We start from the raw sequence: 25728 nt of genomic DNA, 5'->3' as shown, positions 1-25728 counted from the left end.
AAAAAATTCAATGAACGTTTTTGTAAGGAGAGTCCTCAGGTAACGGTGTTTTAGACACAAAGACACTTCATTAGATTGTATTTAATACTGATTATGCATATAGAAAAATATGAATACAAATGCCGTATCCCCTAAGGGGATGCTGTGAAATTTGGTCCAGTTACCTGCTCAACACAGGAGGCAAACATATTTCAGTATTAGGTGAAAGCTAAAGGTTCTTAAATAGCTTGAGAGGCTTGCCAGGGCTGGTCTATTTCTGAGCTTTATGTCCTTGCTAATAGAATAAGGGAAGAAAGGAAGATAGAATTTAAATATACTGCATTTTATGGCAACTGCTTGGGGCTTTTCTTTATTCTTGAGTGGCTCTAGCAATAAGCGTTGCCTAAGAAGACTCCATAGCACAGAGAGGAAAGGAAAAGTAAAATAAAAGAATATGATGAATGAATGGAAGCAGAGAGAATGGGGAGGAGAGAGAGGCTCTGTTCCCTTCCTATTTGGGGTCTAGCCAGTTTTTAATGAAAAGGAGGGAAAAAAAACTAGAAGAAAGGGAAAAAAGATGGAAGAAAGCTAAGAAGAAGAAGAAAGAGATGCTACAGGGTAATATAAATCAGACAGTGAGTGTGCACACAGAAGAGGGAGAGGCAAGGAGGACAGGAGAGCAGAAGCCAATTCAAGAAGGCTGTAAAGGGGCTTCGATGCTTTCTCCACAAAGCTGGGGCTCTGGGTTATCATTCAGTATTACGAGGGAGAAAATTAAACTGGTCTTGGCAAAAAGGATTCTATTAAGGGATAATATCTTCCCTTTATTGTTAATTATTTTATGTTTACAGTAGTCAGTGTAAATGTATATTATTCTTACAGTAACACATGGCTTAGCATAAATAATTTACCAGGGATATATGGCTAATTTCTAATTAACTTCTAGCTCTGTTAGTTTGCTTTAGATTAAAGCCCTTTCTCTTCTTAACAAGTCCTTGAAAGGAAAGCAGACAACCTAATTACAGCCATTCATTGTGGAATATTTATATTTAGCCATTAAAAAAAAAAGGTACTATCAAACGAGGAACGTGATGGAAAATGAAGTGGAAGCAGAAAAGCCGGTGCTGGAGGGAGGGGAAATTTATTGTTTGTCTTTGTGTTTTTATGTCTACATAAGAAAATAAATAGGTCAGAGAAATTTATCAGTGGGCCGAATGCAACACGGTACTACACCTCTCTGCTCCCAAATACAATTATTGTTTATTGCTTAAAAACAATCTTCCATAGGCTGTATGCTCTAAAGAGAAATCCATAAACATCAGAAACAGGTCTCTAACAAGTCTTCATTGTTTTTATGGATGGAGAAAAGAAAAATCCATATTTTCCTTCCCGTTAACCCAGAATGGACCCGAATACCCCAACAGAGCAAATCCAGAGGGTCAAATGAGCTTTGGAATGCAACTGGAACAGAATATAATTTCGTACATTATGGTTAGAGTCCTCCACACCGCGCTGCAACAAGGTAATAAATAATGTGAACTCTAAAGCCAGGCATATAGCCTCAGTCATTGACAGGCTGTCTGCATGAGACACAATGCTCTCTGAATGCAAGGGGCTAGCCTGCGTCAGAGAGCGCTCAGAAATTTACCATGGGGATGTTCTGGCATAAACACTCCTTTGTGTGTGCAGCCTCATCCTCTGTGCTGAAGCATCTTTAAAAAGGGACAAAAATGGGATCAGTCCTTGCTTTGTACCTGTGTCATTGTAATTGACACAAGAGAGGAAAGTCCTCTCCCTACACCCCCTGAGACTTTATATCTTGAACTAATCTGTGAAACCTTTGGACTTGTGACACCACAGCTCTGAATTCACTGAGGCTTAGATAAGTGTTGTGTATTAGTCTTAATACACATTTACAATACATGGTGTAATTGTTCCTTTGGAGCCCTTAATATGTTTTTATAGCACACACCACCCAAGGAAAAAAAAAAAAAGAAAGAAAGAAAGAAACAATTTCTCCCGAACAGAGTATTAAGAGGAAATGTCTGCCTGAAGATTTACTGTTGAGACTGTATAGAAACACAGCCAAACATCCTAGCGTGTGCATTCATCTTGTTAAAGACTGCATGCACCCGGGTGCATTTGTTCTTCAAAGAGTGTGAGGAACATCAAATGCTTCCTTTGTGCTTCCTAAGTCTGCCTGCAGTTTCCCCCTGTCCCTTTCTCTTTCCTTCTCCGTCTTCAGAATATAAGGCCAGTGAGGGAACGAGAGAGACAATAAAGAGTAGAGGGGAATGACGATGAAAGGGAGAAACTTTAAAATCAGCTTGGAAGACCCGGTAGTTCACATGGGCAAAGCCAGTGAGGAAAGTCTAGAAAGGGGAGCGTGGTGTGCCAAAGAACAAAGGATGAGACCTAAAGTACCTTCCCTTTCCTCTCCCAATAATTCTTTAAGTGCATTACACAATTTTTACCGGAACACCAGGTGGGTAGGCATCCCGATTATTTTGTTTTGTCTGCCAATCTTGGTGCTTTCTCTGCAAAGGCCCCTCTCCTAGGAGGCTAACTGTCTTATGCTTGCACCATTGCTCCCCTTTGCCAGTTGGCTTTCTGTCCAGGTTAGCTGATAGGAGGTACTGGCTGGAGCTCAGAGGGCAGAAGAAAGGAGCTAAGTCCTTTCTTCCTTACTCCCTCTTTTGCTTTGGTGCTTCCAGTCTGGCGGGAGTCCCTGTGTGACAACAGTGCTTGCCAAGCCCTGGGCCCCTTGGGTTCCAGCTCTGGACACTGGTGGCACAGGGTATAAATAGCTTCTTATTAATGCTTATCTTGGGGCTCATCCTCTCCTAATCTTGCTTACACTTCTGCAAGTAATCACTTGGCTTAAGTGTATTTGTTGGGCTTTGACGCATCCGGTAAGTGGACAGACAGAAGCAGTTGGTTGTTAAGTACCCTGCTCTTGCCCACTTCACTTACATAGCAGCTGAAATAGTCCACAGCTCCGTGGGCTATAAAGTTTTGGTGGATGTTTTTTCTAGGGCTGCCAACATGATGAGTCTTTCAAGCTCTTGGCTGCTTTTATTATGTAGATAGACTTTGCTTTGCTTTGCTTTGGTCGGAGTTGTCCTTGTGTGCTTTAGGAAGGCCTTAACAGCAACAGTTGACAGAGATCCAATCCTTCAAGGGAAAGGAGGCGGGCTATCAACCCTTGTAACTAAAAAACCCAGAGGCATAGAAGCTTCTCCACATGGTTAGGGTTAGTAATTTGAATGATGCCTCGGGACACTGCTTCTTTCCGACAAAATTTCAGCTGCATTTTCTTCTGTGTCAGCTTTGGCTTTTGACTGAATTATTCTCATGGGTCAAAACTCCCCTGGAAGCTCCCAGCTTGTCCTACCCTCCCCACCTTATTGGACCATGGAAATGGTGGACTGTCTTCTTATCTCAAGGAAATAAGGACTGCTCTGTTGACTTTGCAAAGGGCAGCCTTTGGAGGATAAAATGCTACTGAGTAGAAAGAGGGAGAAGGAATGACATGATGTGCGTACATTTCATATGTTTTTAAGCCGTTTACAGAAATATTCCGTCAATGGTTATAGAAATGAAATGTGAGGGCCAAGTTTAAATGAGGAATCAGGAACCCGTGAGTGGCTTATACCAAACACGACCATGACCTTCACGACTGCTGTAAACACCTGTCTCTGGTCCACAGATAAATGCCCATAAAAACCACCGTGTCTGTCTAGTCTCTGCTTTATGGCAAAACTAAGATAAGGGATTTTGGAAAGCACACTGAATATATTACCTTATGTCCAGTGGATGGGCAATCAAATTAATTACCCTATTTATGAATGGGAGAGAAAGATAAGACAGTAAAAAAAAAAGTCTCTGAGAAACAAAAAAATTGGATGGGCAAAGTGGTTTCTTTTCAAATACAGTTCAGTCAATAACTTATGGACCCTTAGGCATACTCATGAGAACCTACAGCTTTTGGTTTACTCCAGGAAGGGAGGGGGACTCTGGAGTTAGAACTTAGGCCCTTCCTTTAATTCTTTCCTACATTTAATGGAGATTTTGGCAAGAGAGAATCATCAGGCAGGCAGTCACTGGGCTTAAGTTTTGATTTTACTTCACTACTCAGGAAACAAATAACATTGAAAAAATAATAATAGCTGCCACCTGGACATTTCCTTAAGGAAGCACATTTCAGAGGAAAGAAATACTATAGTAGTCAAACTTCATCAAAGACTAGGCAGGATACCATTATTTATATCTAACTTCTATATTATTTATATCTCATTTATATAGAAATATTTATATTTAATACCTTCTTTGGACTTAGACTGTCTTTTTTGGGTTGTGAATTTCTAGATCCTGATAGATGACTGGAACCAAGTGGAGGCAGAAGCCTCTTAGCTCATTTCCTATCCATTCTAGGAGGAGAAGGTTAGGGGATCTTTTCTGGACATCCTCCAAAGCATGCGGGACAAGAATCACCTGGAAAGCTTAGGATTGTGGTAGCTATGCTCCAAAGATGGCTCTTTCTCCAGTGAAACATGACCTGTATTGACTGCACCCCTGGCTCTAGGCTGGCTAAACAGAGGTGGAAATGCTGCTTCCTCACTTCCAAGCACATCAAGAAGCCTAGGCCATCTTGCCTGATCTCTTAGGATCTCTTGGGATGTTCTTTCTGGGCACTAGAAAGTCCAAGGGGATCCATTTTCATGAAAGAAGAGGAAAGACCCAGAGGTTCTTCCCTATGAAGAATCCAAGGTAGGCACATGGTAAATACTTATTTGTTCATGGAGGAGTCCCACTGCTGTGCCAGTGAGCTGATGTACTGAATATAAGCAGTAAAGCCACTGTAGCTAGCCCCCTATATCTAGTATTTGGATGACTCCGGCCTCACCTGCCACCTGATTACAGCTGCATCTCATGTGGGGTTCCATGTGGGAAGACCACTCCACAAAGCCCCATCAACTCTGGAACCAAAGAAATAAATAATACACAGTGTAAAGGCAGAGATATTGGACAGTGTGTTGTATTCCAATAGATCACTGAAACGAGTCCTGACCATGGACAGCTGAATGGTTCTACAATGGCCAAAATGGTCCATGAAGGTAGAGTGACTTGGTGTCAGTTTTAATTTGGTCCAGGGATTGTGGCTGTGGAGAATAAAAAGACACCTTGAAGACTGAATCATTTCATCTGCCAGACTTTTTTGTCCCCAAAGCTGTTCCCATTCCCATTATGGGATTATTGCAATCCTATTTTTATACTCCTATACTCCTATGGATATTTAAATTTAGTAATGCACATAGCTTTTCGTTGGGTGATAACTCTGACTCCAATTTACCTTTAATCTCTTAAAGTTAGTATCTACTGTTGTATGCCATAAATATAATTTTGAGTAATATAAATAAAAACATTATAATTTACATACAATAATGCATACTTATCAATAACATTTTCTTAAATAAGTGGGTTGGAGGAAGGAGGCCTCATAAAAAGACAAATAACTATTGAGAAATGCTACAGGAAAAATCTTATTCAGAGTTAAGAGAGATGTTATAATCACTCAATATTTATATTTGTACCCTATTTTCACTATAAAGATGTGCTTAATAAAAAACTTTGAGATACAATGAGCTACTTTAGAATAATCTTTGAGTTTATTAGAGATGTAACCTCTGATTTTAGTGAATTTAGAATTAAGTTGTAACTGAGTAATGAACTAGTATTAACAAGCACTCATTATATGCCAGGCACCATGTTATATGTTTATATGTATACTAAATGGGTTCATTTAGTTCTCAGAAAAGTTATTTAGTAGATAATTGTGAGAGTATAGATGAGAAAAACTCCCTAAGAGAGATAGATAGCCCATGATCTTGCAACTAATAAGTTATGGAAATGACTTATTATTGTCATGCATACAGAAAAGTGGACTTCCACACCTTTTTATATGATTTATCATAGTATGCTTTGTCACTCAGCATCAGAATTCCTCAAAAACTTATTAATAATGGAGAACCTCAACCATCACCCCAGCCTTCCTGAATCAGGATATGCATTTTAGCAAGATCTGCATTTTAACCCTGGCAGATTCAAATGCATATTCAAGTTTCAGAGGTACCAATCTAGAAAGTAGATGCTGGAGAACTTCTTAAAAATAAGAATGTCACAGGGTCAGCAGGAGCTGATACCCTTGACTAGAGAAATGGGTTCTGTCATTCTATAAGAGAGAGGTTCCTTCGTTAGTTAAGAGCTTACAACGTCAGTATGTAAAATGAAAATGTGGGGAATGGTTTTTTAATGCATTTGCATTTTAAAAAAATCTAAAAAAGATGTTCTTTGATCTGAGGAGTAGGGTGATCTATAAGTGGGCAAACTCTAGGTTCCAGGGTATAGTTTATTCTATTTAAGCTGCCATGACCTCAATCACTAACCTTCACTTGTATAATGTGTCAGTTTGGTCCTGGAAGATGGATGAACATCTTAAAGGACATTTGGCTGTATTTGGTAGTCTAAGAATAGCTGCCAGAAGTCTCTACACAGTAGTAAGTGTACTTCATAACTTCATGAAAAAAAATAGTTCCAATTGCTGAAGAAATTTGACTATATCATAAATTTCAGGGAGACAAGAAAGCCTTACATGTGACATTGCTGACTAAGGAATGAGGTCAGTAAAGGTTTGGGCTGTAGGTGGAAGTAATGAAAGAAGAGAAGGCAGAGGGTGGGTGGAGGAAGTCTCATAATGTAACTTGCTGCCTGACTTTGATTTTGGCTTTAAAATATCTCAAAGCACTGGAACATCTTGCTCCAGATCTTGAGACATCTAACAGATGGCCACAGAGAGCCGGAGAGGACAAGGCAAGGAAGTCGAGGGGAAATCCGTTTTCACCAGTGTATAAAAAGCAAATTCATGGACAGATGCCATGGAACAGAAATCTCATCTAGTTAATTCAAGGCAACTATATGAGGTACAGCTGGGGACACATTACTGTTCATCCTTTACACAGTCAATGGTGGAATCCTGACCTTTAATACAGCAGTTGTAGGGGACTCCACATGTCATAGGATTTATGATACCACTTAGAACAGCAAGTATAATAACAAGGGTTAATCCTGAGGGCAAAGCTGAGAACAGGAAACAAAGTGACATAGCAAGGGAATGTTCACAAATGTGGGTGGCAATCCTGAAGCCCACCCTCTGCTTCCCACGAAACATTCATGGAAGAAATGATGGGCTTTGAGCCAGAGCTGGGCTGGAAATTTGGTTTCATCCTTATGCCTCTCTGAGCCTTTGCTGTAAGAAATTTCGTTATGAGACTTTCTCCACCCACCCTCTGCCTTTTCTTCTTTCATTACTTGCACCTACATCCCAAACCTTTACTGATCTTATTCCTTAGTCAGCAATGTCACTTGTAAGGCTTTCTTGTTTCTCTAAAATTTATGACCACATTACTTGCCTCTTCTCCTTCTTCTTCTTCTTCTCCTCCTCCTCCTCCTCCTTCTTCTTCTCCTCCTTGTTGTTGTTGTTCTTCTCCTTCTCCTTCTTCCCTTTCCCCTTCCCCTCCTCCTCTTCCTCCTCTTCTTCCTCTTCCTTCTTCTCCCTCTTCCTCTTCCTCCTTCCCTTCCTCCTCCTCCTCCTCCTCCTCCTCCTCCTCCTCCTCCTCCTCCTCCTCCTCCTCCTCCTCCTCCTTCTTCTTCTTCTTCTTCTTCTTCTTCTTCTTCTTCTTCTTCTTCTTCCAGATTTACTTATTTATATGAGAACACTGTCTTCAGACACACCAAAAGAGGCCATCGGATCCCATTTCAGATGATTGTGAGCCAACAAGTGGTTGCTGGGAATTGAACTCAGGGCCATCTGGAAGAGCAATCACTGCTCTTAACCAATAAGACATCTCTCCAGCCTCTTTGCTTGTCTTTCCTAAAGAGTGTTGAACCTATTTGTGTTCCCCACCACTGTTATCCCTCAGTTAGAACCCAGGGCCTAAGTCCTCCTTATTGAACTAGTGTTATGATGTCCTTGTGAGCTTTTCAACCTGAGCTTGCTTTTTTTCGAAGATGTTTATACTGCAGGTCCTGGCCCACACCTAAGCATTGTCTTCTCCAGCCCTTGATCTCCTCATTCACTGCAACTTAGTTTGTTGTTCAGACATTTCCATTCCTAGAATTTTACCTCTATGAGCTCAGGGTCTGAGTCTGTTTTATTCATCTCTGTATTTTTACTATTGGGCACAATGCCAAATACACATTGGTGTTTGGTTCTCCCAAATAATGAAAGATGACATCAAGTCAATAAATTCGATACCAGTGTTCCTTGATTGAAGAGAAAGTGTTTCTCAAAGCCTGTAAGAGAATAGTAAGTAGAGTTTAAATATTAGCCCTTGGTCGTTGGGCCCACCAACGACTCACTTAACGGATAGAGGGAACAGTCAAATGGCTATTGTACCTTTGACAACTTAAAGAATGGCATTTGCAGCTGAGGTCCAGTGTATAAAACAAAACAAAATAAAACAACCAAAAAAAAAAAAAAGAAATAAAAGGAAAAAGAAACAACAGAAGAACTGGAAATCAAAGTTGCTGTCACGCTGGAACAACACTTTCAAAATAAGGGGGTTTTCAAGATGTAGAGTGCTTGCTTAGCATGGATGACAACCTGGGCTTGATTCCCAGTACTACATTAACTGTGGTAGTAGGTGCCTGTAATCCCAGCACTCTAGAGGTAGAGAAAGGAAAAATTCAAGGTCATTCTTACTACATAGGAGGTTTGCCATTAGCCTGTCCCCAAAGAAAGAAAACAACAATGACAGTAATACCCCCAAACTTTCCAAATAATGTAAACTGTGTGATATTTTATAACTCATTTTTTCTAAGCATCAAGAATGTTTTGCCACTGTTCACTTCTCCTTTCATGTTGAACTTAAGATAGAAGTTAAACACACAAACACACACACGACCATAAATAAAACATTATAATCTTAAATACTTAAAGGCATTTAAGTCAAGGAGCATCTTAATTGTTTAATCCATTCTTAATTTTTTTTTTTTATCGAGTGCCTTGTTTTCTTATTTCCACTTGGAAGTAGCCTTCTGTTACTTTAATACTGGCTTGTTCACATCTCAAAATTATCCCGTGTAATCTAATCTCCACGAGTTCATCTTTTGCAGTTGCTAATAATAGTGTGATATGATTAATTTCCAAAGATTCTCATTAGCAATAGTATTCATTTCAGATCCTCGTTAACCTGTCAGATAAGAGCTTTGGTTGCTTCGTTACTAGAGTCAAGGCAGGTTCCAAGACGCTTTAATTACTTGGGAGGGAGTGTTGCACGCTATCTTTCAGAGTGTTTATGTGTGTTGGCTCAAATTTGGTCTCAGATACTTATTTCTAGAATCTGTTGGATTGGGGGTCTTTTCAAAGAGTAGGTGAAAGGAAAACTGTAAAAAGAAAAAAGTCTCACCATTTTGCTAATGTTCTAGCCAGCCTTTTCTCTTAAGGTAAAGCCTCTTTTAGTTTAACAATTTTGGTTATGTTTGGCATATATGACTGTGAAGGTTAGAGACTCAACACTCTCAGTCTCTCAGCTGGTCAGATTTGGATGTGTGCATTCGAGAAAACACAGGAGTTTAGGAGAGCTAGAGAAAATGATTCGGATCTTCTTGGAGCTGGGGTCACAGTCAAGCGACCTACATGCTAAAAATGGAACTCAGGTCCTCAGCAAGCAAGAGGAGTGGGTACTCTCAACCACTGTGCTGTCTCTCCAGCCAGGATGGCCACTCTCTCACCACTGGTTCTAAATCTTTATCTTTATAGTCAATGATATATTGATGCTATTTCTGGTTAGGGGTTTAGATATACCAAAGGAACCATCCTTTTGTACCAGAGCTCTATAGACAACACCAAGAAGGAGGTCAGGTAGATATTTAGACTCTAAAGTGGGGCACCTCCTACAATGAAGAATATTTTCATGTTTTAAATAATTCTCTCAGCACATGAAGTATATACTGTTAAGTTGGGTTTATTACGTTACATTGAAAAAAAACTGTGAATGAACAGAATGGGGAACAACAAGGATCCTTCCACATCTATTCATCATCCCAGAGTCCTGTCCATCTTCAGTGTTCTCCTGGCTGTTCTTCGTGGTGCTATCTTATGGGAATGTGTATACACACTCAGGCACATGAGTGCAACACTTATATGCAAGCAGAAACATGCAGAGCAAAAGCCCTAATTATATAAACTCAGATGACTCACAAACATTTATCCTTGGGTTTTTCTAGTTGATTTGATCTTCACTTGGAGATCCTACTCCCTGCCCGTGGGAATAAAAACTGAATTTGAATTTAGTCAGATAAACGCAATGTGATGTCATGGAGACCTTAAAGGTTCTCTTGACAACCAAGGCTCTGCTTTGACTCAGTGAAGCTCATGCTTGCAGAGTTCCATCTCTTCCTCTAACTCTTCTTTAACGAGGCACCCACATGATGCACAGGATCTCAGTAACGGAAAGAAGGGACCTTTGGGCATTTTCTGACATGGTCTACTCCTTTTGCTGTTGATTTCTGAGGCATGAAGCCCGAGGTGGCATTTCTAGGTCACAAGTGCCCACTGCTTGTGTCTGAGCATCCCTAACTCTGATTCTCTGCCTCATGGCACGTGTACTTTCTGGAGACAGAAATTGTGTTCTCTACCATACAAGACATCTTACCGCCACGCTGGGTTGCAGCTATGCCTACTGAGAGTGTGGCAGGAGTTTGAACATATGAAAATAGCCTGGCCAGTCAGCCTGGGATTTAGAAATTACTTTAAGTACTGCCGAGAGTGAGAAATGAAGGGTCTAAGAATTGAGCACAGTTGAGCTGTCTGTTACTGAAAAGGCTTCATTCTGCTTTGAAAATTCAACATTACCTGCCTTGCCCTCTCATCTGGGTCAAGATTTGTTCTCATAGAATGTTGCCAGGACAACAATGCCTGTGGCTTTCAAGGTGTTTCGGAAGAGACTGGAGAGCCCTTTCCATCTGCCGGTGAAGCTACTAAGGGATATGTCAACTTGTCTCTTATTCAGATTACGTTAATAAACATCACTCATGTAAATCTCAGAGGCAAACAGGAGTTTGGGGGCTTAAGAATCCCTACTGCCACACAGACTTCTCGTGCTTTCTCCAAATCACTTTGCCTGCTCTCTTTCCTCTGAAAATCAAAATCAGGTTTGGGTTAGCGACCATTGAGGACAGCTGAAGAAATGTGAATTGTTTTAAAAGGAATTCACTGATATGCTTGGTTGTGTGTAGACTAATATATCGGGTAAATGGCATGCTGTTTGATAGGCAGCCAAAAGATCTTGGGAGTGACACCAGGAGGTCTCCCCCAGAGCACTATGCATGAGTATGTGTTACGGTTCCTGTGCAAAATATCCCTAAAGGTTCATAAGGACAATTGGTCCTTGGGTAGTCATGGTATTAAGAGGTGATTGGATCATGAGGCCACTAACCTCAGCAATGAATTAATTAACTGGTAAATGAACTAGAGATAGGGTCTAATGTGGGGAGGTGTCACAGGAGACTTGCTTGGAAGTGAATATTTATTCCCCGGTTCTCTTTCTTTTTTTCTCTTCCTCTCCAAACCAATTTTTTTTTCCTGAGCCTCTGAGAAGAGTAACCTCTGACAAAATGGTCCTAGTCCGGTTTCTCCTGCCATGCTAAACCTCTATGATCATTTAGACCCTATCTCTAGTCCGTTTGCCAGTTAATTAGCCCATTGCTGAGGTTAGTGGCCCCACGATCTAATCACCTTGACCACCGGCAGACCAGTTCTCCTTATGAACATTTAGGGATATTTTGCACAGGAACTGTAACACATACTCATGCATAGTGCTCTGAAGGAGACCTTCTGGTGTTAATTCCAAAATGTGGGGGAGGATAAGGTTTACTGCACTTACACTTTATGTTCATGGTTCATCATTGAGGGAAGTCAGCGCAGAAACTCAGTGCAGGGATCTGGAGGCAGGAATTGAAACAGAGGTCATGGAGGAGCGATGCTTACTGGATTATTGCTTACTGGCTTGTTTTCTTACTTTCTTGTTTGTTTTCTTACTTTCTGGATAGAGTTAGCTTTTCCACACCAATCATTAAGCAAGAAAATGTTCCACAGGTTTGCCTACAGGCTAATCTTATGGAGGTATTTTCTCAATTAAAGTTTCTTTTTCCTAGATGACTATAGCTGTGTCAATTTGAAAATATATATATATGTGGAAAGAAAAAAGAAAGAAACTAGCTAGTACCCATACCCATATTCTACAGGTATGTTGCCTTTCAAATACAGAAGTAAAGCCAATGAGCAACAGACATATTTCTGAAAGAATGTAGCAAATGGTTCTGTCTTCCTGTATGTTGTTATTCTCAAGTATTTTGTCAGAGCATCAGAAACTATCACAGTGTGTAACAGAAAATCAGAGATCCCTGGTACTTTATACTCAGCCTGTAAAGAAAGGAGATATCCAAGCCAGTTCTGATCTGGGTCTGTCTGTGTACTAGTTATTGTTCTGCTCTGAAGAACACCATGGCCCATGCACTTATAAAGGCAACATTTAATTGAGGACTTGATTATAGTTTCAGAGAGTTGAAAGCACATGATGGGAAGTGTGGTGGCAGGCAAACAGGCAGGCAGGCAGGCAGGCAGGCAGGCAGGCAAACAGGCAGGCAGGCAGGCAGGCAGGCAAACAGGCAGGCAGGCAAACAGGCAGGCAGGCAAACAGGCAGGCAGGCAGGCAGGCAGGCAGGCAGGCAGGCAGGCAGGCAGGCAAACAGGCAGGCAGGCAGGCAGGCAGGCAGGCAAACAGGCAGGCAGGCAGGCAGGCAGGCAGGCAGGCAGGCAGGCAGGCAGGCAAACAGGCAGGCAGGCAGGCAGGCAGGGCACTGGAGCAGTAGTTGAGAGCTTACATTTTGATCTGCAAGCAATAGACAGAGAAAGCAGACTGGATGGGCCTGGTATGGGTCCAAAATCCCCTATACACCCCACTCCCCACCCTTACCCCAGTGCCACACCTCCTCAAAGAAACCCATACCTCCCAATCCTTCTTAATTCATCCACCAACTGGGAAACAAACATTCAAATACAGGAGCCTATGGGGTCATTATCATTTAAACTATCACAGTCAGAGAATGGAATAGCCTGGATTAGGTACCAGGGGCAAGGGTTTGCTAGGGTATGTGAGGTGGGGTGGAAAGCCAACAGACCCTTTGTTCTCTCGGTTAGAAGCAGATTTTACATATGAAGAATAAGCAAAGAACTTGAACTTTTCTCCATTTTTACATTTGTGAATAAAATTACGTTTGAACTATATTCCCCTTCTGTCAAGGACACAAATATCTAATAACATGCTTCCAAAAACTAGCATACAGCCATGAGCAGGCTGAACCTGATGGTAGAAATGCCAGACAGGGGAGGGAAGCTGTGGCTTTCTGACATTAATCGGGTTGTCTTGATTACATAGCACAAGCAATGAAAAGCTTGATTAAATGACTTTACTTCATTGATGTCTTTAAATAGCTGAATATGTAATTTGCAATTTTACCAACTCAGTTACCTATGGGTTACCATGGTGACAAAGTATATGCTGAAATGACATTTGACATTAATTTTATTATTTTAATTTACAATCAGTGAAACAATAGCACTTCTCTTTCAATGTGTTTCATTTTAAGGCAACCGAGGTAGGATAAATGTACGCAAACTGCAGAGCAGTTATGAATTAAAGTATATTAAAGTGAAAAGGTTAAGTCCAATTCATCCATCATCTAAATTAAGCTTCAAATTGCTATAGGTGGTTGGGTTAAATGGTTTGTCTTGAAATAGGTATCTACCTGGCCTTCTAACCTGTGGATGGTATTTAGTCGTCCTGAAACAAGTTACACTCAAATATGTGTATAATGAGATCTAGTGATCTTAATGCTTGAACTGAATTTGAACACAAAATGAAAGTGTACTTATTGGCTGACAAATGGCTCAGCAGGTAAGAGCACTGACTGCTCTACCGAAGGTCCTGAGTTCAATTCCCAGCAACCACACGGTGACTCACAACCACCTGTAATGAGATCTGATGCCCTCTTCTGGTGTGTCTGAAGCCAGTGTACCTATGTATAATAATAAATAAATCTATGGGCCAGAGTGAGCAGGGCCAAGCAGAGAGGGCAGAGATGACCAGAGCGAGCAGAGGACCTAAAAATTCAATTCCCAGCAACCACATGAAAGCTCACAACCATCTGTACAGCTACAGTGTACTCACATACATAAAACAAATAAATTAATTAATTTAAAAAAAAGAAAGTGTACTTATGTTGAAACTAATGGCTATCAAACAGAATAGAACCAACTGGGTTGGTAGTATATACAGCAGGATCAGGAATTTGAACCCAATCTTAGCTTAGAGAGTCTCTAGGTCAGGCTAAACCACATGAGACTCTGTTTCATGCCTAACCACACAGAGTCCTTGATTAACTATTAATGGCTTAGGTAATACTAGAGGATGATATTATTATACAATAAAAAGAATGTCCAAAGTTTCAATAATATAAGAAACTTTGAACATTCTTTTTACTGATGATAGACTTATGTCAAGAACGGTGAAACATAGGGAATGTATGACAGTTTTGTGCTCTTTGTTATGACTCTTAGTGTTAATATAAGGCAGGCAGGAGAAGGACCTCGAATGTGTTTTGGAAATGATTGCATGTGTGTTCCTGATGTCCCAAGGCCTGAGTTGTAACGAGTTCTGCCTATGTCTGGTGAAAAGGTCATGGGATCCTTGGCTTCATTCACATCTCTGCTCTTGTTCACATCTGACGTAGGATATCCATATGCCACACTACTTCTTTTGGTTTTAGACAACGTCTCAGGTATACCACATGAACTTCCAACGGTCTATGCAACCAATAATGACTTTGAACTTCTGGTCTTTCTGTCTCCACTTCAGGAGTGCTGTGGTTATGGGCATGAACCAGCATTGCTGACTTATGAGGGGTTGGACTTTGGCCCCTGTATTTAATATCTGCTATGGAAGCATCTTAATAAGAAGTCTACCATCCCTCTACCCCCACACTATTTCTCTCTCTATCAGTTTTCATATATATATATATATATATATATATATATATACATATATATATGTGTGTGTGTATGCATATATACATATATATGTATATAAATGTATATATATGTACATATATGCATACATATGTATATATACACATATATATTTACAGATAACTTAGCTTTTTAAAAAATAATTAGTATGGAATATATTTAGAATATTTCTTTACAGTCTCCTAAAAGGAGAACTAATATCCCATCCCCTATTATAATATATTTGATATGTATGAATATTTCTCCTGTTTTCTGCAATGGCACATGTTTTCAGTATAGAGATAAAGACGCATAAGAAATATTTTAAGCCTAGTTGATACATTGTCTTGTTAGACATCTGTGCACAGAAATACTCTTAAAAATAGCTTCTGTATTTGAATGCCATTGTTGTAGGAGCCAACAAGACAGAATACCTAAAGTTGAAGTTTCTTTCCTTACACGAAGAGTTGTTCTGGAAGCTGACTATAGGAACACTGAATTTGGTACCTTTTGGTTAATTATTGAGAGGAACATCTTGGCAACAAGTGTTCATTTTGATTACTATTCTATTTAACCATCCAACTAGCCAATAAGAAATAAGCAAGCCACAAATAATTAGCATTCATAGGAAAAGGGAAATTAAGAAACAGAAAATAAGCACACCCACTCGCTGATGAAATAAACCAGTAAGCACAGAAAGGAAAGAGTAACGAAAACATTAATTCAGGAGGTGCCCTTTCAGATTGCCCGAGGAATCAGGAGTAGCAATTGGAAATCCTGTTTCTCTCCTGGGAGGAAGTGCTGCCTGGAATATCGTATAAACTCTCCTGATCAAATAAAGAGGAGAGCCTGGGGCTAAAACAGAGAGAAAGAAGTTACAACAAAGGAAAACAGAGAGTTGTATGAAATGACACATTTATACACCAGCACAGTAAAATTAGAAATCCGCCCCCCATAAATGTGATACCAGCTGCAGAAGAAAAATAGCTATACGACAGACTCCAGACGTCAAAAACAAGATAGCATAAAGTAGATTATTTCAGAGAGATCCCAGAATATGCCTCCCTAATAGATATGTTTAGGCTCTGAATGTCATATATTCACTTAATTTTGATAAGTGATATACACACTTACTTGAAATAATTGGAATGTTTAAGAGAAATGTAATCATGGAATAATATTAAAAAGGGGAAGTTGGAACAAAAATGATGTCTCCATATTATTACATTTAAACAACGATTTGACATTTGCTTTCTTCATTGGAAGCATAAAGCCCCTGAATTCAGGCAAAAACGGTACCCTCTGGCTTTCACAGGCCACGTGGAAAAGCTTAAGAAAAGTGTAACCAATGACAAAATGAAATATGGCGGGGGCATGCTTTGACATGATGAATTTGCTTTTTCAGAAGTTCCCATTAGAAATTCAATGTCATCTATTAGGAAGGCCGGTGAGCCTCGGTTCACACAGTAGATGGATCCTGATAGGCCACAGATAAGGGACATTTGTGTAAATTAAATCAGTGGGCTTGTCATTCGTGGTTCATCATTTTGTAAAACCAGAGTCCATTTGTAACGTCAATGATGAGGCTTAAAATACCTAATTGATTAGATTTTCTAAATCAGATTTTATTAGAGGAAAGCATACAAATATCCCTGAAAGCAATCTAAATGGCTGTGGAAACCTAGAATGACCAAGGGAAAAAGACAACTGTAGGGAATCATCAGTGATTCACATTTGAGTTAATAAAATGTAAACAAGGCTGCACAAGGGTTTTATCTGTGCACAGGACCATTGCTTCCTGGCCACTCTGCCTTCTTCCCCGAGAGCACCTTGGATTCCGTTGCAAGTTTGCATCTGTTGGTTTACAGTTGCTTTCTCCTACCTGCTTGAGTTGCTACTGAGTCCCAACCCTTGCTAGAACTTCTGGTCTCATTGATGCCTCCAGCGCATTTTTTCCTAGTATATCTCAACATCAGAAGAGTCTAGGATACTCTTGGGTATGCACTGTTTTTCATTTGGCTTTATATATATATATATATTTTGTGGTCTCTTTGTATCTCAATAGCTTGAAAGATCACATGCATGAGTTACATATTTTTAAATGTTTATTGCCTCTAAATACCGTATACACATGGACTTTAGATTCATCCATGCAGCTGTGTCCTCAGTGGTTTAATATATGCAGCTATTAAGTATACCATTCTATTATGGGCAAAAAAAGGAAGCCTGACTCCTTAATCCCAGGTTTTCCTAAGATATCTTTCCATTTCAGGAAATAATGTACCCATTCCCTTACTTATTCAAGATCACAGCATAGACCGCCCTGCAAACCAAGTTCAAGGTCGGCCTGATTACCTTCGATCTTATCTCTAAACAAACAAACAGGCTGGAGATGTAGTTCAGTTGGTAGACCCCTTGCACAGGAAGTCTTTGGTTTAGTCCCCAGCAACACAGAAAGCCGACCATGGTCTTTCATAGCTGCAATCCCAGCATTTGAGATATAGAGGCAGGCAGATCACAAGTTCAAGGCTATACTCAGCTGCAAACCTAAAAAACATCCTTTTTGATTCTGACATCCCATGACAAATTCACTAGCAAAGTTTCAGCACCTCTAACAATGACCTGATCCTGTTACTTCCTTGTTGTGCCATGATGACCTCTTTGGACGCCTGTATTTTTTTTTTTTTTTCTTATCTGTAGTTGGTTTCCACCAACTCAAGCAGAGTAATTCTTTTAAAATAGATGCAAGTTCAAGTCACTTCCCAACCCAGCTTCCTGTGTCAGCTCAGGGTCCATCCAACATTCTATGCAGCCCTGCATGGTTTGGGCCTGATGCATTCATCTCTGATTTCAATTCTTCCTAATGTGGCCCTGACTCCAGCACTCTACCACAGCCACTGCCTTCTTCTATCATGTCCTGGTCACTTAATTGCTGAGGCTTTGCCTTTGGCCTCGATCCTCGCTCTCTCAGTTACTCCTCTGGCTGCATTCTACCTTCACTCCAATGCCTTTGCTCTGAAATAGCCTCTCTACACTTTGGCTACATCCTGCATTTTCTGAGGGGACCAGATCAGCAGAAAAGGTGACAGCCATGTCAACATTGTGGACACCCACCAACTTCAGAGCCTCTAGACTTTCTGATAAGCAAACAAAGTAATAAATATTTATATTATTTAAGCCAGTTTCCATTGAGTGTTCTTTGACCCTAATTGAAAATTACCCATAGCTAAGACATTATCCTAACTGGTGCGAAGAGCTGAGACAGTAAAAACATGGCATTCGTTTAGGTAAACCTCAGCTATACTCAGAAAGAAAACAAACACAGCCATTACTGAAAAGAAACTCTGGACTCAAACTCTTGGAGTTCAGAGGATGGTGACCTTGAACTCCGGTCTCTTCACTAGTTTTAGTCCTACGTATAGACTATAAACTATCATAAAGCAGTATATTATATTCCATTCTCCTCCACATTCTTTGTGAGACTGCCCCATCTCAAGTTTGAAGGGACATACAGCCCCTTAGCAAGGTGGTCTTGGCCAGTCTCTATGTCCTTCTGTACTCATGACTGACTGACAAAGAATGGTTCTTAGGGTTTCATTACTGTGAAGAGACACCATGACCAAGGCAACTCTTATAAAGACATTTATTTGGGGCTAGCTTACAGGTTCAGAGGTTCTGTCCATTATCAGCAAGGTGGGAGCATGGTATAGGAGGATCTAAGAGTTCTGTATTTTCTTCCGAAGGCAAACAGGAGAAGACTGGCTTCCAGGGAGTTAGGATCACAGTCTCAAAGCCCACGCCCGTAATGACACACTTCCTCCAACCAGGCCACACCTACTCCAACAAGGCCATACCTCCAAACAGTGCTACTCTGTTGGCCCAAGCATATACAAACCACCACAAATGGCTGCTCTTTATCCATACAGGGAAGCTCTACATTCCACAGAGCTGAACAGTGGCCACCTGATCATGGCAGAATTTCCATCTCTCATTATTCTTCCCATTTGAGTCAGCTCCAAATCCTCTGGCTTCAATGAAATGACTCCTCTCTAACATTTTCTTTACAGCGTTTAGCATTGTTCATGCTCAATTAAGGATGATGACAAATAATGTAACCAATAGTAATTAGTAGCCTGAAAGAAAATGATGGCTGAAGAAAACAGTGGGAACCTTCCCAGGAGAGTTCTACTTCTATTTCCAGAAGCTGTATAGAAGATGTAGCGGGGAGCTCCATCCACCTGGGATGGAATGAGGGTGGACAAATAGCAAGAATAGATGACAGTGGGGAATTCTGCAATAGTGAGGTAATGAGCTGAAAGGCCCAGTCGTTCCTTTATTCTATTTTGTTTCAAAGGCTTAATTTTCACCATTACTAAACGTGACAATTATGTCTCCTTGTGAACACAGCATTGGCCTAGATATTACCGCTGTGAAGTATAGCATGGCATTTGGCTTACCCTTGCTTATCTTCACTGGAAACTAGCCCCCAATGAGATGCTCTTAGTCAACAATGATCTTGCTCTTTCCTCTCTGACTCCTGTTGTGTGCTGTGCCTGGAGTGGCCTGGCCTCTTCTGATTCTGCTTGCTGTTTAAATCATTCTTTCCCTCCAGAGCATTGTTGGAACCCTTCTTAATCTTCCTCTCTCACAGGAATTACTTCTTCTTAGAAGTATTTTCCCCTCCACCATAAGCCAGTGATTTTCTAAAAGGTATTGCATGACTTACATACAATAATATGCACCCATCTTAGGTGCTCAGTTTGATAACTTTGAATACATGTATGACTTAAACATATAGTCAAGGCCTGGAAGTTTCCCTCATCACTATTGTTGCCTACAATACTACAGACAAGCCTTGATTATTTGCTTTTCAAATCTTTTCATATAAATTAGTAGTTTTCTCTTGAAGGTATTGTCCCACCCCTAGGCAGACATTTGATAATGCCTGGAAACATTTTTTTCATGGGCACAGTGAGCAAGGCGGTGGGAAAGTTGCTATTAGGTAGTATATGGAAGCCAGTGGTGGTACTAACCACTATATAGTGCATGCAGGACCTTGACTGATCCCCAAAACTGGCCTCTAATGAAAATAGACTTGAGGTTGAAAAATTCTGGTATAATTAGAACCATAAAGTATAAACTCCTTTTTTTAAAAAAAAAACTTAGCTTTATGCCTATGAGGATCCTCTACGCATTTATGCAAATCAGTTCATTATTACTAGGTGATATTCACCTGCATCATAACCCAAAGTGACCTAATTTCATTATTTTATAAATATGAATATTCTACTTGTATGTATGTATGTATGTGCATCTCATGCATGCCTGGTGCTCACAGAGGTTAGAACAGGGCATGGAATCCTCTAGGACTGGAGTTACAGATTGCTATGCGTCAACACATTCGTGGTGGGAATTGAAATCCAGTCCTTTGCAAAAACAAGGGCTCTTAACCCCTACACTGTCTCTCCAGCCTCTCAAAGTCATTTAAAATATGGCACTTTGAATACTTCTTGAAAGGCATGTGCAGCCAGCCAGAGTACAGAAAGTTAACACGGGAAGTGTGAGGTGAACTTTCAGCCTAGATTCACTCCTGACTTCATAGGTCCTTTTTCACCTCAAGTCAAAAAGTTGTAGAGAATGAAACAATTGTCTCTGCTTATAGAGCTGTCAGGAATATTAAATATATACATATATTTACATTGTTTTGTATCATGTTGGTTTTGCTATGTTAAAATATGTTCTGTGAGTGTACCTTAGTTCTTGGTAAAAAAAAAAAAATTATATCATCTGTAATAGACAATTACCAGTACAAGTCGGGGAGGGGAAGTAAGGTAATTATTTATCTGGATATTTGCCAAGACTCCAAAAGGCACTGTTAGCTGAAGGTCTCTGATGAAATACACCATTCTCAACATTGTTGACTTAACTAGCAAAAGAACTGGAGGCAGATCACATATATTTGAAACAATAACAAGTTTCAAGAACTTTAAAAAAAGTGTAAAGAAAAACACTTTCAGTATCACCATTTTGCATCTGCTTAAAGACAAGAACTCTAGTCATCATTTAGAAGAAACCCTTCTCAGGTGGGATTATAAAGAGGTTAAATTTTCTTCTGCACCCCTCCCCACAGCCTTCTGCTTTTGACTTTTTGCAATACTGTCTCATTCTGCAGCCCTGGCTGTCTGGTCCTTGTTCTGTAGACCAGGTGGACCTCCAACTGGCAGCAGTCCTCCTGCCTCTTCCTCTCAAGCCCTGGAATTACAGGTGTGTGTCAGTACACTAAGCCATTTTATTTTTCACAATGTCAGGAATCATAGCACATGAACGGAGACAAAGGTTAAAAACTACTTTGAATGTCAACATCAAATACTCTTTGAAAGAAATACTATTAAAATAAACGAAGTGGAGATTTAGGGGTTTTTTGAACAGTGTAGGATGGAGTTTTTCTGGGGCAAACTTGTGAAGGAGTGATTTCCTGAAGTGGACACGAGTAACAGGACATTTTGCTAAAGCACACATGTGAAGGGATGTTTTGATGAAGCAGACACAGGTGACAGGATATTCTGCTAAGGCAAGACCGGTACTAAGATAAGACCTATGGAGACACATGGTGTTTGGAGGGTATAAATAGGACTCGAGGACAGTGATGGAGGCTGAGCTTAGCTTGCATACAGAGCTAGTGGGGCAACAGTTGATCTCTCAACTTCGCTATATTGGCTTCACTGAGAGAGGAACAACTGAAACTTTCTGGTACGCCTGTTGGCCTGGTCCCTCCTACTGACTTGTGTCAAGGCTGAGGCATGGCTGTCTCTGATAGGTAGTTCCACAGATGCAGATTCATGCTTGCTCTCCCAACTCTACTGAACTGGACGGCTGGTGTATCTGTGAAGCATTTGCAAGTGGATCAAGCTACCGCTGCTAACCTGTAAACTAAATTGCTGATTTCCTGACAGTGCAGATGGGATTTGCTTCAAAGAACCATCTCTAAGCAGGTCCACTTCCCCCATATCCTTTTATTCCTCTACCTCTGGTGGGTGGTGGGCTAGAAGAGAGGTTAAAGCATTTAAGAACCACCATTAAAAGTAAGATTAAAAAAATTAAAGTTATAAATAAACAAGTAATTCATATGGGTGACTGAAGAACTTTCTGAGGCGCAAGCAATGTTTTATTGGTTTTTTTTTTTCTCCTCTGTATTTAGATACAAATTTGATGCTTGACCAAATAGCATAATTCAATATGCGGTATTTTGACAACTAATGATGCATTCACTGTCAAACCTGGTTTTAAGAAATAGCTCCATTAAAAAAATGGGTTTTAAAAATCTTTTCTTTATGATGATCTTTTTGCCTCTTCTGTGATTCTCCTTGAACCTTAGGTGTGGGGTCGGGTTGCAGATGGATCAGCTGGGGCTGAGCTCTCCATGATGAGCAATGAGCCATGCTCACCACCTAGACCAGTTCTAGGTTTCTGTTTACTTTGCTTTATTGTACTCACAGTTCTTGTGTGAAAGTCAACAGCAGTCCTTTGTCCTTCTTGTCCTATTGTGGGAGGGATCTCATTGCTCAGTCTGCATCTGATTTGCATCTGATCTGCATATAAATTCTACAGGAGCTCAGTTTTAGTTAGCTTTTGGGTCTCTGACAGAACTTTGGGTGGAAATAACATGAAGAAAAGGGTTTTTATCATGTCTCGTGCTTCTGAGGGAGTTCAATCCATCGTGGTGAGTGAGGCAGGCTTTGCTCACAGTGACAGAGCATACTGTGGTTGCCATTAACACTGTTGTAAACTTGGAAGCAGGAATTGTGGCTGGAACCAGGGACAGGTATGGTCTTCAAAGGCCTATCCCAATGATGCACTTCTCCTGCTGGGACCACCTCCTGAAGGCTGTATCCTTCCCTCAACATTACACTCTAATGCTGAGAACTGCAAACAAGCCTTCAACAAACAAACCTGGGAAGGATGCTATGGCTTCAAATTATTATCAATCAGTCTGTCTAATGTTTCCTGGGGATGGTCTTCCTTCTCACATGAGTGGGGACATGACTCCTCATTAACCTGATAGATGAGGATGAAAAGAGGTAGCTTTGGCCCATGGAAATAAGTCATAATGTTTAAGTGATTACGTCATTTGGAACATGCCTATTGTTAAAAAGTCAAGTGATGGGCTGGTGAGATGGCTCAGTGGGTAAGAGCCCCCGACTGCTCTTCCGAAGGTCCGAAGTTCAAATCCCAGCAACCACATGGTGGCTCACAACCACCCGTAATGAGATCTGATGCCCTCTTCTGGTGCGTTTGAGGACAGCTACAGTGTACTTACATTAAATAAATAAAAAAAAAAAAAAAAAAAAAGTCAAGTGATTTTTGGTCAAAAGTTACCACATAGTGGACTCAGGTTACATCACGTGAGTGCTTCACTGTGGCCTCGGGACAGCCAGTGGTCATGTTCCTGACCTGACCGTGAAATTGTTGCAATAGCCCATGTCTTGCTCTTTAACAACAAACTCCCATGACATTAAGGAAAAATACCCACAAAAATACACTCTCTGAAAACCAACATTGAGGTTTGGAGGAAGTACAGTTTATTGGTACAGGTTAAACATCAAGACGAGACATAATATGTTGTGTATTCCCCAAGTGCGAGGCTCTTGCCTTTGTTTCCCGAAGGAACCTTTCCCACTATGAGTGAATCAATGACATATGTAAATCTGTCAACATCTGGGAGCCACCTGCTGTGACTTTTGTCATGGGCTAGGGCAGAGTGGAACTTACTGTCCTCTGATATAAAGATAAAAACATACATTTTCCTGCCGACATGACAAGACTATTAAAGAGAACTGACACTCATGTGAAGACAGCAGCACAGGAGTCTCACTCGGCAGAGGTTTGAGTAGGAAGACCACCAGCAAAGCTGACCAAGTTTTATGTCGCAGAAGAAAAGACAGAGCATTGGCAAAGACACACACACACACACAAAATGAGGTCGATGTGCCCCTGCACCCCCAAAAGACTGTCTTTATGTATACACCACAACTATTTTAGTGTCAAATCCACAGCATGAGTTACCGGGAGAGACTGAAGAGAGCAGTCCTTTCTTGATTCATTTACCCTTTTTCCCCCCATGTCTCCCCTGAGTGTGAGTGCAGCCAGAGCTATCGGCTTTTTGATTCATTTGGTATGTATAAATCAGGTAGGCCTAAAGAAGACCCTTGCTCTCTAGAAGCAGGGAGCCAGCGGTCTGTACCTTTTCCTGTCCATCCTTGCCATCCAGTTGGCTGTTCCAACCAAGACCTCTTCATCAGCAAAGTTTGCCTAAGGGGCAGGGAGACCATTGGTCCATGTGAATTCAAACCGCTTGAGCCACTACCTATCTCTTCTATCTCTTCCAGAGCCTTCTGGCTCTGTGGTCTCTCAGATAACACTCACTTCACTCTCTGCATGACATTCTTCTTTTAAAAAAAGATTTATTTTTCTGTTATATGTATGAGTGCTTTTCCTGCATGTGTGCCTGTGCACCATATGCATGCAGTACCTTCAGAGGCCGGAAGAGGATGTTGGATCCCCTGGAACCCAAGTTGTTCTTCACTATAAGGGTTCTGGGTAATGAACCTGGCAAGATCCACGGCACTCTTAATCTCACCTCTGAATCATTTCTCTAGTCCTTTGTCACCCATATCTTGTTGTTGTTGTTGTTGTTGTTAGTATTTTAAAACAGCCTGAAGTTATTGCTTTTAGTGAGGATCAAGTTTTGTTTACATGTCTTTTTTCTTCAACAGAGCATTCATATTTACATATCTTAAAGTTACCACAAACCTGACACTGGCCTCCCATGTGCCTGGGACTGTGCTGGAGCATCAGGGATAGCCACACTCCCATGAAGCATGCATTTGCATGTTGAGTGAATGATGTGTAGTGAGAGGGTGAGGAGAGCTGTGGAGAAGCAGCAGAGGGAAAGGGGACAGTAATGACTGGATTTTGGATAGGAATCAGGAAAGGTCAACGTTGAGAGGACATAGGGGTGACAGAATCATGACGATCTGGGCTCGGCTTTGCTCTAGATGAGAAAGCAAAGACGTAAAGGCTTGAGGTCCAGTGATTTCCAGTCTTTCAGCAGGACTTCAGGCCAGGGAGGATCAGGCATAATGAAGGTCACAATAGAAGAAGTGACCACTGGCTGGAGATCCTGTCCTGCAAGGTCAAGTTCAAGGACTCTGACTATGACAAGAAGTTCCTGAACAGGGGAGTGATGCATCATGTGTGAGGTTTTAAACTCCAGAGAAAAGTATTAGAGTTTTCAGGACGATTCCGAGATTACTGATATGTTACAGCCGATTTATCCAGTAATAATTGTTTTAAACACATTCATAGCCAAAGACATGGTTATTCATAAGAAGAACATTTTCTGCAGACATCATGCAATGGCATTTGTGCAGTTTCCTCTAGTTTTTAATCAAATCTCTATCAGTGCTACCAGTTGCTTTGTTTGTTATGTTTAACACTTAGGTATACTTTTGTAAGATTTATTCTTATTCTGGTTTTTTCTTAGTACACACAGTCATTGTACACGTTAGAGGAACTCAGTGAGATACGTTCATACATACAGTGTGCACTGATCAAATCCAGCC

Source organism: Mus caroli, unplaced genomic scaffold, assembly GCF_978045245.1.
Source record: "Mus caroli unplaced genomic scaffold, Mus_caroli_1 scaffold_19, whole genome shotgun sequence".
Lineage (NCBI taxonomy): Eukaryota > Metazoa > Chordata > Mammalia > Rodentia > Muridae > Mus > Mus caroli.
This window is presented reverse-complemented; position numbering follows the sequence as displayed.